Here is a 21709-nt window from a genome sequence, read left to right as displayed (position 1 = left end):
CCCGATAGGCCAATCCGCCCCTGCTCCCAACACAGAGGCAGAGAACCAAGAGGTCTGCCACTTGAGAGTCAGAAGTCTTTGCTGGTGAGTAGTCCTAACAACACGCCTGAGAATCTGCAACTCTAGAGAGAACACAAGTTCATCCATCAAAGCACAATTTCCTTTTCTTAGGCCAACATGTAGCACTCTTGTCCTCTTCATAGCTACCATTCTCTATGGAAAGTACTCTTTTAGGGAAGATCACCCTTAAATTAGGATGTTCAGGAGCAATGCAGACAGGCATCTGGCTCTTCAGACAGGATATTCAGGCAGGGTACTTACTACAAGCATTTTGCTGGTTCACTTACCTATCCTGCCTTTTCAATGTACTAGTTTGCTCCCTCTGCCCTATCTTAGATTTCCACAAAGGATGGGGGTAGTTGATGTGGAAGCAGTGGAATGCACCTGCAACCAGTTCATGGCCTGGCTGCCCTGGAGAATGGTGATGCTGAGATTTCGGATGGTGGTTGTAACTTGATTGAGCCCTTGTATCATGTCCATTGACTTGTGCTTCATGTTTGCATTTATATTTACAAGGTAATGAGCTGGGTTGACATGGTATGCAGTGCTGAATATCTCTGAGCATGGCCAGTTTGGAGGATGAGATGGCAATCAAGCTCTGGTACCTACCTCCCAAAATTTCTTGTTGAAAAGTTTGCTATAGTGGATGCATTATTTACCAGGATAATTATTATGTAATGTTTGTATAGGAGAACTTCATGTACCACTGGAGAATCTTTCCAAAATATTGAAGTGACCAAAACAGCAAACCTCAGGAGGAATACTTTCTTCACATTGACTATACTGTACATTGGTTTGGTTTCAATATGTAACAAGCGACCTAAATTGGAAATCAATATAAAATAATCACAAGAGAAAACTTGGTGTACAATATATTTGAAGTCCAGTATAAACAGAGCTGGTTCTGAGTATTGCAGATTGCATTTTATAGTTTGAGCATGTTCACAGAACTCATTGAGTTAACATTAATATCTCTGTTGTCCTTCCTTGATATCAGAGAAACAAAGGATATCAACTAGTAATGCCCCCACATCTTTCAACAAAATAAAGTGATCTCTGCAGTGTGCTGAAATCTCATTTGCATATAGTATGATGCCTTTTGGAAGTTTAAGAACAGCATTGTATCGTTTCATGATGCTGGTGAGAGGTGAAATGTCAGTTGGGAAAAAGACAGCAAGACATTTAAAAATCTTGATATGAAAAGACATTTTCTGATCTCCCTTTCTGTATATTGCATTTTAAGCAACTAGTTTTTTCAAAGAGAATTTAGTTAATAAAGTCATTACAATTTTCCTTTTTCATTCAGAAAAGATGTGCTTTTAAAGTTTTGAGAACATAATCCTCTCTACTCAACTGGGCTCAATGTTGTAGAATAAGCAAATAAAAACAAATGCACTTAAATTTTTATGAAAAATGTGTGCCGACAATTTAGCAGGTGTACTTTGTGCAGGCAGGATTTGGTGGGATAATTTTCAAAATAGACTTTTGCATGTAAGTCAACGTTGAAAGTGGGTATAACTTATGTTATAATTTTATACCACCTTCCTTGAAATTTATGTGTATATTTGCTGTTTTCAAGCACTATGATACAAAATTATCCCCTAAAGAACAAAGGAAACAGCAAGCAATAATTAAAAATAAGAATCCATAAAGAATTTCTCCTTGCATCTCCTCTCTAACCCCCTGGCATCTGGGTCCAGTGCGCCCCTCCACTACACAGCACTGATTCACCAGGCCTGTGTGAGGCAGCTATAGCATCTCGCTCTCTCTCTCTCTCTATTTTTTTAAAGTTGTACTCAAAAACCAGGAAGGGAAACCAAAACATATTTGTGTCAATATGTCCTAAACCTAGTATCTCAAATACATATCTTGTAGCATAAGCATACTCTTTGGAATAATTTAAATGCTTATTGTTAAAGTAGAAATTGTGGGTCTTTGTGTGTTTTAGAATTGTTGTTTCTTCGTTAATGATATGTGTTTCTGATATGATTTGCTTAGAACAGAAGGTTTTCTATAGGCGGCCCAGAAATATTTTTAAATAAAGAAATAAATGAATTAGAGGGGTCTCCAGCCTTGGTTGCCCCATGCTGTGATGTTTTTGGCACCTATAAGAGGGCACAGGAATCCTCAGCACCAAGATTAATGTCAGGGACTGAATACCTGAAAGCAGTATTATGAAGAATGCAGAAGTACAGCATGATCTTAATTACTTTAATGAGAGAGTACTTTAAACCACCACCTGATTTGTCCAATCACCTGAAGCTACTTTTTAACATTCAGGGACAGTAACTTTCAAACTGGTGCCTGGGCGCTATTTGGCACATGGGTATCGGAGCGTGCCCAGATAAGCGGACATTTTATAACTTATGCTCATATACGCACGTATGTTATAAAACAGCTGCTCCGCGTGCACACGTGCTCCCAATTTAAAGTGGATGCACGCATGGCGGTGCAAATCCCACTTCTACTGCCTAAGTCAGGGGATTTTAAAAGAGGCGCGTGCCCACAGCATTGCCAGTTTCACCAGGTCATCCACCAGTTAGCCCAGTTAACAGTCCTCCAAACCCTCCTCTTGAACAATATGCATATTTCTGACTAATTCAACAACCCGTTGAATTAGTCAGAAATTGTGAACCTGGAGCTTTAAGAAGAAATAAATGTCACCTGAAACTGAAAAAGGAAAAAAAACAGAACTGCAATGTGAGGGAGAGACCCGATCAGAAGCCCCGCCCCCCCCTGACATCACCAAGGGCAGCTCCGACCGCTGAAAGGCGCCCTGCCACCAGGTGCTGCACGCCGTGCATCACGCGCCGAAGGGGCACGACAAAGTGGCCCTCCCCTTTGTGCATCCCTTAGTGCAACTTGTAGTGCCAATGCCAGTTAATATCTTTGTAATTGAACATCTCTCATTTGTTTAATATACTTCCTGTTATCCCTTTTTGCTCAATTGTTAAAAATCCTGCATTTGAGCTTTTGTAAACCGTTGTGATGGCTTTACCGAATGACGGTATATAAAAACTCATTAAATAAATAAATAAAATAAATAATGGCTAAACAGGCATTGAGTCCACCTTCCACTTATTTCTGGTTTATACGTATTGTTTTAGACTTCTGGGGTACGATTTCCATAATCAAATATTTCTTGAAAAGTGAATGCCAATGGAGTGCTCCATCTCATGTGCCAGTTTGGAGATGTCCAGCTGATATGTGCCCTGGGTCATGGACAGAATGAATAATGAGAACATAGAGGTAGTTTTTAAAAGGGTTGTGCACGGCAAAACCGGAAGATATGCGCATGACTCATAGATACGTGCGCCACACGGATTTCAAAAGGTCCGCAGCCACACACATATTTTCCGGTATAGGAATAAAAAAGGTTAGCCAAAAAAGGGGCAGGATGAGGACAGGGAATAGGTGGGGCATGGGTGTGCTGGAACTGCAGTATGCAGTCAGTTATGCACACTAGCGCATATTGGGATCCTAGAAATGCATAAATCGTTTCTACTATGGGCTACGTGTAAGTAGATACATTTTAAAAAAAGGGTCGTTAGCAGGGTTTTAAGGATCAAGGTTAGTTGGTAAAAGGGAAGCCAGTTAAGTATGGGGTTTAGGAAGTCCTCTTTTATTGGGGCAAACTAGGAGGGAAATGAGAAATAGGCCTAATGTGTCACCGCACGCATCTACTAAAATCTCCCCCCACTTACGCGCTGAAAACAGCATTCACTCACACATGCGCGTTGATATAAAATCATGCATGCATGTGCACATGGGTAGTCAATTTTATAACATGAATGTATAAATGTGTGCACGTTATAAAATCAGTGCGCGCGCTGGCAAACCCTCGCACATGTGCGGATGTGATTTGCTTTGAAAGTTACCGCTATAATGAACTAAGTAGGTGGTTTCCTTTTCATTAACTCAATGTCAGGATCCCCAAATGTGATATAGACAGCTGATGATTGGGGGCCCTATTTTTGGTTTTCATGGCAGAGCCATAGGCAAGGCAACTGACACAGACAAATACAGGTCAAGACACTGGTGATCCCTTCCAGCTGCCACATCCTCAATGTATCATTTTACACTACCATTGTTCTACTGCCTTTAAACATTCTGTGATCACAACACACCTCAAAAAAAAAAGCCTCACTGGACCCTACCTACTCTGCTATTATCCATTTCCCTCCTCCTTCTTACTTATAAACTACTTGACCCTGCTCTTCTCCAGTGTTCTCTTGACTTCATTTCAAGCCATTATCAATCTACTCCTGTATGATTTTCACCTTCTACATTCCACAGAAACAACTCTTGTTAAACTCTCCAATTACCTGTTTACAGATAAAACCATGGCTGATAACTTTCAAACTGGTGCAAAGGCACAGATTTGCATTTGAGCACTAGTGCACACCCAGGGACACAACAATTGTATAACTTTCATGCACATATGCGCACACATTATAAAATTCAGTAGGAATGTGCCAATGTGCGTTCAATTTTAAATAGGTGCATGTCTAGGGAACATAAAAAGTGCTTCTACCATGTAAGTCAAGGAATTTTAAAAGGGACACGTGCCCGTGCCATTGCCAGTTTCACGAGAAATATCCACCAGTTCACCCACTTATGAACTAGATCCTCTAAACACGCCTGGTTTAATAGCCTTCCCCGCCCCTGAACCCCAGACCCTTTAAATCCCTCCAAAACAGCTGTTAAGTTTTCTAACTTCTCCTACACAGCAGAAATAAATGTACACAGCAGCAGAACTGAGTATGCACCCAGGCACATAGACAGATACGTACACATCTCTTGGCCCTGTCATGAACATCCATGCCCTGCCCAAATCATGCCCAGACCCTGCCCTTTACAAATACAAGAATGAATGGGACAAGCACAGAGGATCTATTAGAGAGATAAAAGTGTTATAAAGCTAAAGAAATGATTTTAAAGCGTGTTAATTTATCTGGGATATTCAGTGGGTTAATCGTCCTACTGAATACTCCTGATTAAAGTTATCTGACTAACTCTAGATAGATAACTTTAAACATAACCCCGTTTTTTTTTATATCTCAGGTTAGATGTAAAGTAAAGTTATAAGATGAAGATAATTCTTACAAAAAAACATATCTGACACAAAAAAATTCCACAAGAAGTATTATACAGTATATCACAAATCCAGCTTACAAAACCCAAAAGCTGTAAACTTCAGGAGCACTTTGCTTTTCACTGGGGTCACAATTTTAGTATCTTCCAAGATGTGTCCACTTGTTCTTTGGGGTTGCTTATATCATTATATGTATATGTCCTTTATTTTTGCATGGATGGAGAAAACAAGAAACTTTGAACACTGTAGTGGCATTTGTCAGTCTCATTTTGAGGCCCCTTAGTTGCATAGTGGTTAGAAGCACACCATGAGGTTGCCAATCTCAGAATTTTTCTGATCGATTATGTGCCATATAACAAGTTAGCAATATGTTTTAATTCTTTGATCCAATGTGAACAATGCTATATCTATAGCCTAAAGTCTCTAAATCCAGCAGGTCTCAACCACAAGACTGAGTTATTAGTATTCTTTTAACTTCCTTACGTATAGCATGGCTTCACTGCTTCTATCATTTTTTATGGAGGTTCTAACTGCGATTTTTAGGGACTTTCGTTGATTGTCTAGCTGTCTCAAGTACATTGATTTGACTTGGCCTTAATATTTTCTTTCTTGTAAATTGTTAGACTGCTTTTTGATTGGTTCCTCACAATCATGTTTCTCATCCATACGAAAACAAATATTTTTTCTTCTCTCTGCTCTCATCGGTTAGCTGGTATTACATGTTTTTTGATTTTTTTTTTTTTTTTTGGGGGGGGGGGGGGGGTTTGGTGCCTTTCTTGAATGATCTGAAGTTAAAAGGACTTTATTACTCCTTTTGGGTTTTGTATGGCAAGTTTGTGATATCTAAAACTTCTTATGGAATTTTCCTATGTACACTATTATTTTTATTTATGAATTATCTAGGTCTCTATTTTTTTTTTGTTTGATACATCCTTAAATTGAGTATTTCTTTTATTATTTCTTAGGTTCTTTTGTAATGACACAACTAGAGTAAAACATGGTCTATGACAAGGACACACAGTCTGCATGCTCTGACTATGATTATTGAATTATGAAGCTGCTTTGGTTACATTAAATATTCTGATATTGATTGTGAATAGTTTAGGACTGATGTTTTGAAGTTGGACACATGCACCCCTTTTTGGCTCGAGTTTTATAGGGTGCCATCAAGAAAGGTGTAAAACAAATGTTATCTTTCTGCTTTAAAACAAAAAGTTAACTATGTATTTTGCATTAATGAAGTTGCATTAAAATTTGCAAATATTAATGCACATCTATTTTCTTTGTACAAATAGGTCATGATAAGCTTAGCATAATTTTGTATCTCATTACCTCATAGCATATATTTTGTGATAATGTTAATGCGAGTACACTAATACTAATACAAACATGTTTCGTGTTATAATATGTGCTTTACACTTGTGTTATTTATTGTAGGAATTAACACAGGTTCTCTTTAGCACAAAGACCACTTTTAGACCAAATTTGCCCTGCTTTTCTGCAGTGGTAAATTGGGATCACAGAAAAATATAACTAGGTACATTTTTTTGTGAATTGCACTATGCTGCCTGCCTGCTTTGTCTACCTCAATGTAAAGATATATTTTTTATTTTTATTCAACTTTTCAGCACTTCAAAGCAGATTGCATTCAAGTATTGTAGGTATTTCTCTATCGCCAAAGGGCTTATAATCTAACAGATGAATTTTCAAAAGGCTTTACCCAGTAAATGTAACTAATATTGTAACAATTTTTAAAAGCCATTTGCCCATGTAAAGTGAATTTACGTGTGTAAATCCTATGGACAATTTAATGGCAAATAATGTATTCATTTCCAAAAGTCTCATTTATACGAGTAAAGTGCATTTACTTGTAAATGCTTTTGAAAATCAGGCCCTGTGCTTGTACATATGTGACTTGTCTAAAGTCCTAAAATCAAGGTACACAAGTTAGACATGTTATTAGGTCACAAATTCTAAGCTCTTGTCTTTCAAACCCAGTGCTAACAGAGCTATAGTACAATCACATGAAAAGCTTCTAAGCATTATTCCACTGACATAAGGAGAGGTATCATGTACACCAAAATAGCCCATGGGATTTTAAGATACCTCATGTAAACAAGCATTTTGTTACAAGAACTCACAATATGTTGAGTCAATTATCCAGCTTTGTAATTTGATGCTTAATTTAGTTTACTACTCTTCTTTTCTCTTGGGGCAATCTGCATGCCATAGCAGCCAAATGTTCTCAGAATCCTTTCTTTTAAAGATGCTGTGCTTTTTCATCAGTCCAATACAAAAATATAATTTTTCTTAGCGCAAAATAACATGGTAATTTACCAAAATACATAGGGCGTTATCGCGCACATTAGGGCCCTAATGCCCACAATAACACCGTAAAACACGTGATAAATACCACATCATGAAATAAATACGCAGATTTAAAATTAGTATTCGAGTGGGAAGAGTTTGGGCTAATTAAATGGAAATGAGGGATGGTTAACGTGGCGTGTGATATATTAACGCACAGCAATGCAGGTTTTAATGCCAGAAACAACTACACCTTTTTTCTGTGCTTTATGCCTGTGATAGCTGTGTGTTACCAGATGAAATGGCTTTTATCGCAAATACCAGTTCAGAAAGGGAGAGGAGAGAGGGGAGAAGGAAGAGGGAGAGGGGAGGGATGTGGAGAGAGAGACTCACTCACTCACTCACTCTGTGGAGGCTCACTTATAATTGAATGTTTTATACCACTGCAAGAGGGGTCATTTTGTATTGGGGTGAGGTTTGGTGGTGGGGTGGGTTGGGGGGGGGCAGTTTTACATGTACAGTCATACATATGAATAGCCCTGTTACCATCAGTGAAGATTTACTCTCATTTCGAGTGAAAGGTAAAAGAAGAATAGATTTGCACCATGTTCACTCACCCTAGAAGCACTCTCTACCTAGCTGTAGAAGATGAACACAATGTCTGTTCTAGTCATCAAAGCACCATGTCCTCTATTATCTATTATATTCGTGGATCCTTGGATCGGCTGATCAATATGAATTGAATAGCCATGAGGCGGTTCAAGACAGGAAACAGTTCAAATACTGTAACTTGTATTTAATAGAACTTGGGAATGAAGCGGTGAATAGGAAACAGCTGGTTTCTGGACAAGCAATATACTATAGTACTCTGTCTAACATGAGAAATCCAATAATGCTTTTACTTAAACATTAAATAATTAAATAACTAAATTGAGACTAATATTATTATAGAAGAAAACAATAAAAGGTAACAGTCTGGCAAAGGCTGTTATCTACCTCCTCCCTCCCTCGCTTCCTTGTTTTACTGGTTACTTGTTACATGTAAAGCCTGTTGCTTGTTGCGTTCTCTGTAAACCGACGAGATGTTCCCAACGTGCGTCGGTATATAAATGCCTTTAAATAAATAAATAAATAAATAAATAAATAAATAAGGCAAAACTATCAGTACAAACCTCTTACGGTTGATTCCTGTTGCCAAGGCAATGTGAACGCTTCATTGGAATCTTTATATAGTCCTCTGATCGTGACGTGTAGTTTGAGCAGCTCAAGGGAGGGTTCGAGGGAATCCTCTTGCCTCCCACCGGATTCTTTCCCCAATATGCACCGAATATAAGCATGCACGAGCCTAATAAATAATTCTAACCAATCGGCCTATGTGCAAGTACGTGATGATGTCGCACATGCGTGCACACACAGCACATGTGCAAGCACGACGATGTCATGCTTCGTGACCCGACTGGCATGCGGCAAGCCCCCAGAAATGCCGAAACCTCAGAGACACAGAACCCACCCCGAGAGATAAACACAAACCCAGTTGCAGAACCTTAACATCCACATTTTTTGACTAATGCAACAGCCCTATTAAAAGATGCATGCAATACTGTGCAATCATTCAAGAGAAGGTAATCATTCACTGATTTTCTCTCAGGTTAAGATGGATTGTGTTTTTCTGGCTTTTTTTTAGGAATGATAGCAAACAGAGACATTGTTATGTATAAGAGAGGCTGATCTTGAAGATCAATGAATGATTCAGCCAAGAGCCAATTATATGCCTAATTTTCATTGTACATCTCTAACAGATGCCGTACAAATACTGCATTCCTGGCCTCACCACTGCTGTATGGCCCATGGTATGGAATTTGAAAGCCATATTAAAGGCACTCCCAGAGAGTCTTAGTTTCATGGCCTTATGGATATCTTGTTAACTATGGGGATATGACATGAAGTCTTATGTGGGAGCAGAGGGGGTCTTCTGAAACAAGGCTAATTAATTTAGGTGGATGGGGGATCTTGTTGACATCCTTTGTAGGATATGTTGTTGTTGGAAAAATGTTCCATGTTCAAAACTTTTCTTTTCAGAAAATAATAAGCAATACAAAACAATTTAAAAACACAAAATATAAAATATATCAAAAACCATTTTATAATAGTATAAATGAGCTTACAAATATACAAAAATATAATCCAGTCATGTTTTCCATTTTCCATTGGAATAATTTATATAGACAAAAACATTTACAGTGGTTTCCATATTTTTTGAAACTGAATGAGTTTATTATAATTTCCATCTACTTCTGCTTCATATTTCTATGTAAGGCATAAAGTATTCCACCAAGCATTTACCTCTTTATTTGAACAATCTTTCCACTTAATAAGCACCAATTTTACTGCCAAAGATAATAAGACATCCATCAGTTTACATTCCTGGTGAGTTATCTCTTGTGTTAGTGTAATGGATATACAAGTAATTTTATATCACAGTTCTTCCTGGAAGTTGAAGATATTTCATATCAGAGAGTACCAATATTTCCTCAAGGATGAACAGTAGTTTTAACATGTGAGAAAGTGTTCCAGGTTTTAACAAAATAGATATTATTTTTTGTCCTAAATGCTACCTTACAAGTGACCCTAAATTCCCAATGCATCACCAAGAATAGTTTATGTGTTACAGATGCAGACACAGACACCTTTGAAGATATATTCTCTAACAACATAGTTGGTACAAACATAGGCCTGGATTTATCAGACTGCACTAAATACTGCATGCGATAGAAAAAGGAGTGTGCTTTATGGTAACTTGCAATTTATAACAATTTGGGCTAATACCTATGCAAAGAGCTAAGTTACTGCAAATTGTGATAACTTTTTCACACTTTGAGATAAGTGTGGTATTTCCAACCTATAACCACTGGTGGGGGGGGGGGGGAGAGGGAGAGAGAGAGAGAGAGAGAGAGAGAGAGAGAACCTACCTATAATACCTCCAACAATAGATAGGTATTTATATCTTATGACCCTCGGAGTGAGAAAACTCACTCAAAGCTGATATTTGTGCAACATCAAGCTAGGTTGAGAGAACATTGCACAAATATCATCTTTGAGTGAGTTTCCTCATTCACAAGAGAGCACTGTTCTGTTCGTACGTCTCACTTTGAATGTCAAAGTGGCCCCTAACCCCTACACTAATACCTAAACCTCACCTCGACTTACTAGGTGGGCCTCCCATAGAGATATAAATACCTGTCTAGTGTTGGGGCATTATGGTTAGTCTCCCTCTCCCTCTCCCCCTCACCTCCACTGAAAAAAGTATAGTTAAAGTCAAGCAATAGGGCTTCACAAAATGGTAAGCTAACCCCCTAACTCTTCCTCTTTTTCAGATTTGCATCGCACCATACGATATGGTGCCATCGCATGCATTAAAGGCATTTTCACATGCGTTAACCACACTTTTTGCATACTATAAGCCCTTAACGCATGCAAAAACACCTTATAGCATTTTGATAAATGACCCCCATAGTAGTAAAATATTTTTATCATATCTTCTCTGTGGGTCTCATTTTCTAAACAGATCGCACGTGATACCAAAATGGGGGCGGAGTCGGCCCCGGAGGAGGAGGAGTTGGGGCATCACCGGTGCCGACTCCACGAAGACACCACGGATGACGAAAAGGTAAGGCCCTTTTCGCATCCGAGTTCGCGCCCAATAGCTACACCTTCTATGGTGGCGCTATTGGGTGCGAAACCGGCAGCGATCACACCATGATGGTGCGATCGCTGCCAGCTAGCGCAGGCCCGCCCCCCGTTTTGGCCCCCCGCCCCTCATTCCCTAAAGTATCGCAGGCCTGCGATACTTTAGAAAATGAGGCCCTGTATCACTTACTTCATTTTCTAAATTAACTGTGATTCATGTACACAAATTTGATAAGACTTTTGGAACTGATATAAATTTGTATAAAAACTTTCTCCTTACATAAATTTAACTAACTTTTACTAATAAACATTTAGTGCTAGAGCTGGAGCCTTTAATAGTTTTATGTATTGGGACAACCATATATTACTGTCAACTCCTGAAACGTCGTAAAATTGCCAGTTCCATTACTTGACCCACTATAAAAAACTTTTGTCCTACCAGGTTTATTGGGATGGGTTTCATATTGTATACATTTGCTAAGGTGAGTTTTCTATCTTAAGAATTGGTTTTACCAATTTGATGATATTTTAGATTGGTGGCAGGTCTCTTCTGCAATAGTCTGAAGCTTTTGAACATCTTTCTACAATGCAAAAAAAAAAAAATCAAATGAACTTGAATTTGTTATGTCAAACCTACCAAACATTAGGGATGTGCACACAAGAAATGTGTGGTTAATTTCTTTTTTCATTATCATTTTTCACTTTGGTTTCTCAGTGTGGTTCATTCATTTTCAAAGTTTACATATGTAAATGTGAAATTGGATTGTATGCTAATAAGTTATACTTGCATGTATAAAATTGAATGCAAACATAGAGATGTACATTCATTCTCTGAGTTTATGCACATAATTTGTTTATGTAAATACAATCCAATTTTATGTGCATAAATACAAGTTATACATTTTGGAGTGAATTTTAAAAGGAGTTGCATAGGTAAAAGTAACACATATAACAGAAGTTTTCAAAAAGCCATTTATGTGCATAAAGCATTTTGAAAATTCAGTGAAATTTTAAAGGAGTTATACCCATAAAAGTAATAATTTTCAGCAATAGAATCGAGGCTTTGGATCCAAGATGGCGGATTAGCAGCATTGCGGTGAGCGTCCCTGTTAATTTCCTCCGAAAAACATTTACTAGAAATTGAACATGCCACACTTGGGTCGGAAAAGATGGGCTAGGGAGAGGCAACTGGAAGAGGCCCCCTCGGTGAGTCCAATAACTGGCCCCATGGATGCCCATGTGATGCATGGGATTGTGTAGCCAGGAGAGCAGTCACTAGAGGTGGATTGGGAAGGCGCTGAAACATCTGATCCCCTCCTTGACTTGATGACATCGTTGTCCCTGGTGGCGGGAACACCACGAGAGAACCCTGCAGGAAGGAGAGCATTGAGTCCGGCAACCCTTCAAACACAGGCTGATGAAGATGGCGGCCTGTGCAGAAATGAAGAGGAGAGCAATCCTGCAGTGGAGGCCATGGTCGATGGCGTCTCTGGAGGGAAGGCACCAGGAGGAGAAGTGCACTGGCTGGAGGTTCGAGAGATTGAATTGAGGACTGTACCAATGGTAAGACCACAGATTTTTACATTGGAGACTATATGGGAGACACTTGTTATATTAAATGAGAATATTCTACAACAGTTGAAACCTCTGGTAAGGAAAATGGCAGATTTAGAAAATCAGGTGAGAAGGATTCAGGAAGAAAATGTGAAAAGAGAACGAGTGCTGAGTTTTTGAATCAAGATTATGGAAATGTAAATGAGCAGCAATGCATGTTGATTAAAGAAAACCAGTTTCTTCATAGGAAATTGGAGAACATTGAAAATATTACCAGAGTGAAAAATCTCAGGTCAATAAATTTCCCCAAAGTACCTTTAGTTTCTGTGAGAGATATGTGGAATAGATATGCTACAGAAATCTTAAAATTCATACAGCAAACTATACCTCCTTTGACAAAGATTTTCTATATACCATCGACAAAATCAATACCTAGTGAAGGACAAGATTGGGGGGGTAGATTATATAAATGTACGCGCGGGCATACTTTTGTTCGTGCACCAGGCGCGAACAGAAGTACGCTGGACTTTATAAGATATGCGCGTAGCCGCGCGTATCTTATAAAATCCGGGGTCGGCGGGCGCAAGGGGGTGCACATTTGTGCAACCTGCGCGTGCCGAGCCCAACGCGCGCTGCCTGTTCCCTCCCAGGCCACTCTGAAATCGGAGCGGCCTTGGAGGAAACTTTACTTCCGCCTCCCCTCACCTTCCCCTCCCTTTCCCTACCTAACCGAACCCCCCCCCGGCCCTATCTAACCCCCCCTACCTTTGTTGTCAGATTTACGCCTGCGGAAAGCAGGCGTAAATCTGTGTGCGCCAGTGGGCTGCTGGCGCGCCATCACCCGACCCGGGGGCTTGTCCGGAGGCCTCGACCACGGCCCTGGACCGTCGCCACGCCCCCGGGCCCGCCCCCCAAAATGCCGCAGCACTCGCGGCACGCCCCCGACACGCCCCCGACACGCCCCTCCATGCAAGCCCCAGGACTTATGCGCATCCCAGGGCTTGCACGTGCCGCCGAGCTTATGCAAAATAGGCTCAGCGCGCGCAGCGGGGGTTGGGGTAGGTTTTCAGGGGGTACGCGCGTTCGGGGGGTACGCATGTATCGTACGCGCGTACCCCTTTGAAAATCTACCCCATAATGTTTTGTCACCTTTAAATGTGTCTGAACTTTTGGAATCATCTGACACCACAGAAGCTCAACCAGCGACTTTAGTTATATCTCTACTTCTCAAATCTGATAAGGATTTGATCATGAAGATGTATTTTAGACATCACAAGGAGTTATTCTTGGGGATGCTCGTGCAAATACTCCTGGATGTGGCTAAAGAAACCCAAAAAAGAAGGAAATAATTCCTGATTATGCAACCTAAGTTGCTACAAATGGGAGCTCCATTTAGGATAAAATTTCCTTGTAAATGTAATATACACTACTGTAATGTTAAATATACATTTCATGATCCTTCACCACTTACTAAATTTATTACTGATAATTAGGGATGTGAATCGGGCTTCGGACGATTGAAAATATCGTCAATATTTTCAAAATCATCAGAAATTGGGGGCTCCCCTGAAACGATAGGAAAACCCCACGATATTGATCGTGGGGGTTCTCTTATCATTTTGGGGGAGGGCAGGAAAAACGGCACACAAAAATAACCCCTAAACCCACCCCGACCCTTTAAAACTAATCCCTTTGCTTCCCCCACCTTCCCGATCCCCCCAAAAACATTTTACAGGTACCTGGTGGTCCAGTGGGGGTCCCGGGAGCGATCTCCCGCTCCCGGGTTGTCGGCTGCCACTAATCAAAATGGCGCCGATGGCCCTTTGCCCTTACCATGTGACAGGGTATCCGTGCCATTGGCCGGCCCCTGTCACATGGTAGGAGCACTGGATGGCCTGCGCCATTTTTAAAGATGGTAAATGCTATATATTTTTATTTTCCTGCTGTCAGTTGTAATTTCTAGATGTCAAGGAATACTATTGATTGTATAAATAAAAACTAGCAATAAAGAAAACATTTTTTTAAAAAGTAATAATTTTCAAAAGTCCATTTATCTATATAAAATCCATTTATGTGAACAGAACTCTATAGGGGAAGGGATTTTGAAGGAAATGTATAGGCAGCCAGAGCAGTTAATGAAGCACCCTAAAGTATCAGTATTTGCATAGAACAGCAGTGGCAGCAGTGTTGCTGGTGATAATTAAAAACTGAAATGGTAGTAGAAGAGTAACATAGTGAGAAGAGTACATTAAAACCTCTAAGATATATTTCAAGAGCTGAGGCAGAGGAAGAATGGAATAAAAAACCTAGGAATGGTGCAGCAGGTATGCAAAGTAATGGTTGGCCAAGGCAATACCAAGAATAAGCAAATACTATGGTGGAATGGGATTTGGACAGAAGTTAGAAGACAGATGGAGTAGGGAATGCCTGTCTCAGTAAGAAGAATATGGTTTATCCTACCAGCAGATAAGGATATGTTAGTCTAACTATGTTAGGGAAATTATAAATGCTCATTCAATCCGTTATTGTTCCATCTGTTACTTACATAACCATGGTGATTCATCGCAGAGCTAATACATACCAATGAGCACTGACCCCTAGGACAAATTATGGGAAATTACAAAAAGCACAAAAGCAAGCTCCAAGGTGTACAGTGCTAGGAATTGCAAACAGCACAAAAGTATCTAAACTACAAAGATGTGGAGTTTGGTGAATTATAAATAGTACACATTTATCTAAACTGTGAATGGTGTAGATTGTGATCCATTGTAAACAGCACAAAGGTGTATAAACCCCCAAAGCAAGATGTGTGGTGAATCACAAAAAGCATAAAGATGTCTAAATCCCCAAGACATGGAGTTCTGTGAATCACAAACAGCATAAATTTATCTACACTCCCAAGAGGTAGCATGCAGTGAATCTTAAATAGTAGAAAGGTATCAAAACTCAAAATAATTTTGAGCACTAATCATAAACAGCACAATGGTATTTTAACCAGCATGGTGTGGAGTGTGGTAAATTGCAAACAGCACAAAGGACTTGATGGCAAGACATAAAACTATAAAAGATGTGCATATATTGTGTAGCATTATAGAAATATTAAGTAGTCATAGCAGTATTAAGTGGGGGAAGAAACTTGTATCTTTTTTTCTTTCACATTTTGTTTTCTGAAGGACAAACCCCTCAGTATAACCAACAAACAAATGGCAGAGGAACTAGGCGGAGATCCACACAACAAACAACATGAAAATACCAAAACTCTTGTGGTGGTACACCATAGGCATGCAGGTAGGCATATTATCAGCATAACCTCAACAGTGGTATATCAGAGGCAAGGCAGGTAGGTAGAGTAGCTGTAAACCCTTAAGCTGGTATGGCAGATATGCAGAGCGGTAGCAGCAAGAACCAAAAGGTGGCATATCAGGGGCATAGAAGGTAGGCAGCATGACAGAAAGACCCCTAAGATGGTATATCAGGCATGACAGGTAGGCAATAATTATCATTAAGATCATATATCAGGTATGGAAGATAGGCAGAATAGTATTAATACCCCTAAGGTGGAATATCTGGGGCATAGCAGGTAGGCAGATTGGTAGCAGCAAGATCCCTAAGGTGGTAAATCTGGGGCATGGAAAGTAGGCAAAGTAGTAGTAGTAAGACCCCTAATGTGATGTATTTGGGATGGAAGATAGGAAGAACAGTAGCAGCAAGACCTCTAAGGTGTTATGTCAGAGACAAGACAGTTAGGCAGAGCAACAGTATGCCCGTATGACATAGTGAGGGCAAAGGTAGCACCGGCGCCATTTTGAATATTGGCAATATGGCCCGTGTGCAGGAGGTCGCTCCCGGACCCCCGCTGGACTTTTGGCAAGTCTTGTGGGGGTCAGGAGCCCCCCCCCCCCAAGCTGGCCAAAAGTCCCTGGGGGTCCAGCGGGGGTCCGGGAGTGATCTTCTGCACTCGTGACGTCGGGTGCCAGGAACCAAAATGGCACCGGCGCTACCTTTGCCCTGTCACATAGTAAGGGCAAAGGGCCACCGGCACCATTTCTATTAACGCAGCCGTGGCCCGAGAGCGGGAGATCGCGCCGGGACCCCCCCCCCCCCAACTGGACCCCAGGTAATTTAAAACATTTTGGGGGGGTTCAGGAGGGTGGGGGATTTGTTTTAAAGGCTCGGGGTGGGTTTTAGGGTTGTTTTGGTGTGCCGGTTTTCCCGCCCTCCCCCTCCCCCGATAAAACGATGTTTTAACCAAAAAAACCATGACGATTAGATTCCCCCCCCATTAGCCAAAATAGATCGTTAAGACTATAGATCACACGATTCACATCCCTAGTACACTCCTCCTGCATCAGGACACCTCCAACTTGACACCATCTGTCTTCCCCCATGGTCTATCCCTAGGCATGCACATGGACCACACCATCATTTAAATGGCCTGCAGTGGTATTTCCATGCTGGCAGTGCCTCCTCATGATATTAGTGGCTGGGTATATAAGGCCCAGCCATGCACCAAAACCTTGCCTCAGCAATGGGTCTCCTGCTTTGGGCAGTGCATGTTGCTCCTACATTCCTATTGTTCCTGCCCCATTCAACCTTGCCTTACCCAGCCTGTCTTGTCCAGCCTTGTTTTGCCCAGTCCACCTTGTCTAGCCTTGCCCTGACCAGCTGTCTTATACAGTGTTTCCTGTGTGTCTTCATTCATCCTTGACCTGACCTCTTGCTTTGGACCTGTCCATGATTGCCTCCCACCTGGACCTGACCTTTTGCATTGAACCTGACTACGCTTGCCTGCCACCTGCCCTGACCATAGGCCTTTTCCCAGTCTCCAAACAAAAAATGTCACACTACAATTACTAGTATCTTTATTAACAATCTTATATTACATATAAAAGATCCCAACCCAATTCAACTCAAAACGTTTAACACAAAATCCTACCCTAAATATACCAAAAATTGCTGACACAGAACCCCAACTAGGACCCTAGTTCCAATGGTCAATAACCATCATCAGGGGGAAGTGAACAGCTTCCAAAATTTAAATACACTAATATAAAACATGCACTAATTGCAAACACTGAAACAAATTCTGTATATATAGTTCAGATGCAAATATTCATAGTGATGTCAATATCTTTAGCTGCAAAAATAAAAAAGAAGATCTGATATTAGAATAACCTAAAATAGCTAACTGCTACCCTATTGTCAATCCACTACTGTCAACCTTTTATATAACAATTTCATAAAAATTGTATAATAATTATAACAAACTATGGCCTGTATTTTCTAAGTTCACAGAACTTAGAAAATCCGGCGGTAACGGGGGGTGGGGGTGAAGCGGGGCGGGCCTGCAAAAGCCGGTTTTTGCAAACCAATAATGCTACCGTGAAAGGTGGTGCTATTGGCCACATTACTGATGGCAATAAGGCTCCTTACTTTTTCACCATCAGTGATGTCTTCATGGCATCCGCCCCGGTGCCACCCCGACTCCTCGTCTTCCGGTGCGGATGCCGCCCAGAACCCGCCCCGATCGAGGTATCGCATGCGAAAAGGGACTTTTTGCATAAGATGGCGCTGGCCGTCCATTGCTCCTACCATGTGACAGGGACTGACCAATGGCACCGGTAGCCCCTGTGACCTAATAAGGTCAAAGGCTATCGGCGCCATTTTGAATACTGGCAGCCGATGGCGTGTGTGCAGTAGATGGCTCCCGGACCCCCGCTGGACCACCAGGGAGTTTTGGTAAGTCTTGGAGGGGTCAGGAGGTGGGGGGTTGTAGTTAATTACATTTTAGCCGGGTAACGAATAAGAATGTAACGCATGAAAGGATCGGGGCACCCCCCTTGCCGAATGCAACATATCTGCCCCCTCACAAATATGAATACTGAATGTAACGTATGCGGTCCCTCTGCACATCCCTATAAGTTAATACTATTAATGGTAGTCATGTTCCCATTTTGATCTATTTGTTGGTTTTATTTTTTGTCTATTATGTTTTTTTTATTTTATTTCTGTAATATGAATATTTCAATTTTATTTTCTTATTATGTGATTGTTCGCTGAAATTTATGGATCAGCTGAATATTTTTATAAATAAATACATCTTGAAACAGACACTTGAGAGGCATCACATATTCTTCCTGCTTCTGATGGAGAAGCTGCCATCTCTTCACGCTTCAATGGAAATGCCCAGCTATTTTCTGCACTTCTCTATCAGGTCCTTAAGAAATAGATTTATGTGGTTCTTTGGCCCCAGTCCCAGGGCATCCCTCACTGCCAAATGCAGCAAGTGTGCAAAGCAATGGATACCCTGAAATCCCCCATCATCTATTGCCTTTACCAGGTATCCATCCAAAAAGAGAGAAGGAAAGGATAGGTAGGGTAGGCAAGCGAGGACAAGCACAGGAGGGTTACGAGGATAGAACAGCAACACTCAGAAAGAGAGGACAGCTGGATAAAGAAGGAAAACAAGCTGGGGTGAAGATTTACGATAAGGCTGGAATGAAGACTGGATGCTGGAAGCAATACACTCTACTGAGCAGTAGCGGGATCTGTTGCTGAGGCATTAAGGGAAGTTGAAGGCGATCCCTTTATAGGGCTTACCTTGTGATATCATCATCTACTCCTCAGTTCTTTTCTCACCGCTGCCCTTTAAGGGGAGCAAAAAATGGTGCTTTCACACCTAAAGAGGCGGCATCCTGCCGCATGAGGAGTTGGTGGCATCTCGCTTAATGAGAGTGTGGCAATCTGCCACGTGGAGCATCAGCAGTACCCAGTCAAGTCAGAAGCCAGAAGGAAGGGTCCAGCTGAGGAGGTCAGTGTGGTGGTCCTGGACAGCAGTCTACAGACGACCAAGTGTAACATTGTGGTTTTATTTCTTTTTGTGTCATTTCTTTTGGCTCTGGTGGGAGGTCTCTGCCCTCCGCCACAGCCAACGGTGGGAGTAGGTTTCTAGGATTTGGATAAAGTTGGGGTTGCATTCCCACTTGGTGAAATTGGGGTTTGGATTTCCTTGTTGGGGTTGCATCCCTGTTTGGTAAAGTTTGGGTTCAAGGCCCCTTCTGGGAAAGGCGGGATTTGAGTCCTTGTCTTGTTGTATCTAATGATTGATATCTCTCTCACAGGTGGGCAAAAGGGGATTCGAGTCCTTTCTGAGGAGAGGGAGAAGTGCTTGGGGATGGTGGTCCCCAGGCTAGGAAACCCATTAACTACAGTTGGAGTCCATGGATTAAATGTTTGGGGGTAATAGACACTTGGCTCAATGTCTCAGGAAAATTGTTTCTTGTGATGTCTTACTTGTGTCTAGTAGGGATGTGCAGAGCAAAAGTTTATGTCCATATGTCCATATGTCCAAAGGGGGTCCCATTTGCGGTCAATATGGACATAAAAAAAATTAAATGAGTTGGGTATATGTCCATATGTGCAAAAAAAAAAATTTAAACCCCCTCACCCTCCTTAATCCCCCCCCCCCCAGACTTACCACAACTCCCTGGTGATCGAGCGAGGAGTAAGGACGTCATTTCTGCAATCCTTGGCGAGAAGCATGTGACGTCGGCGGCACGTCGAGTGACGCCGGCGTCACGTGATTCCCGGCGAGTTCGCGCCGGAAGGCTCGTTCGGCCCAAAAAGAACTTTTGGCCAGCTTGGGGGGGTCAGGAGGTCCCCCCAAGCTGGCCAAAAGTTCTTTTGGGCCGAACGAGCCTTCCGGCGCGAATTCGCCGGGAATCACGTGACGCCGCGTCGGAGTGACGCGGCGCCACGTGATTCCCGGCGAGTTCGCGCCGGAAGGCTCGTTCGGCCCAAAAGGAACTTTTGGCCAGCTTGGGGGGGTCAGGAGGTCCCCCCAAGCTGGCCAAAAGTTCTTTTTGGGCCGAACGAGCCTTCCGGCGCGAACTCGCCGGGAATCACGTGGCGCCGCGTCACTCGACGTGGCGCGACGTCACATGCTTCTCGCCAAGGATTGCAGAAATGGCGTCCTCACTCCTCGCTCGATCACCAGGGAGTTGTGGTAAGTCTGGGGGGGGGGATTAAGGAGGGTGAGGGGGTTTAAATTTTTATTTTGGCTCAACAATCACGATTTCCAACATATCCAACATAGCTATGTTGGATATGTGGGAAATCCGATCGTATATGTCGAATCCTTTTTTTAAGTTAAAAAAAAATATGAGTAGCGTTTTACATATGCGGTCAATACGAATGCACATCCCTAGTGTCTAGTGTTTGTAGTATACACAAGAGGAAGGGGAGAGCCGGACATGGAAAAAGAGGGCTCCTAGTTTACCTTTGCCAGTTGATGTCATAGGGGACTGCTGTGTATGAGTGGGAATGTGTCTAGGACATGTTAGAGTGAGTGCCTGGTGACTTAGATTTTTATTTTTGTCATGGGTCATGGCTTTTCCATGCCGGTACCTGAGCCACTGGTTAATACACCAGCCAATTAGATGTGCATCACTATGAACCCACTGATTTCACTTATTTGAAGAGATGACATTCCTTTACTAAAGATGATGAGCAGATGCAGTTTCCCTTTGAGGGAACCTTTGATTATGATACAAATTGTATACCTGGAGAATGTTTTGAAAGAAAGAGAAAAAGTTAGTGCAAGTGAATGGTTAGCCTACCAGCACAGGTAGCGCAAAATTTAATTTGAAAGGATAAATCTGTTAAAGCGAGTTTAAAAGGTTCTTTGGGGAAATCTCAAAAAGCATTGCTTGAAACAAAAGAGAAATTAAGAGCCGTGCACAGTGAAAATACAAAAGAGGAAGTGCCATAAAGTCTTAAAAGTTGTCAGCCTGGATCTGCAGTTACAGGCAGTGAAAAAGGGTATGCCCCTGCTTCTGGTATCTGCAGCTCAATAGAGATGAGAGGGAAGAAAGGATTTGCCCTTGTCTCCAGTATCCATGGCCCAGCCCCTCCCCGATATACTCCTGTCCTTTATATCCAGTCATTGTTTCCCCCTGTCCTGATCCCCCATCAGAGGATATTCAGGATGAGATAGCTTATCAGACT

This window comes from Rhinatrema bivittatum, chromosome 3 (assembly GCF_901001135.1).
Source record: "Rhinatrema bivittatum chromosome 3, aRhiBiv1.1, whole genome shotgun sequence".
Classification (NCBI taxonomy): Eukaryota; Metazoa; Chordata; class Amphibia; order Gymnophiona; family Rhinatrematidae; genus Rhinatrema; species Rhinatrema bivittatum.
The sequence above is the reverse complement of the archived record's forward strand: the minus strand, read 5'-3'. Positions refer to the sequence as shown.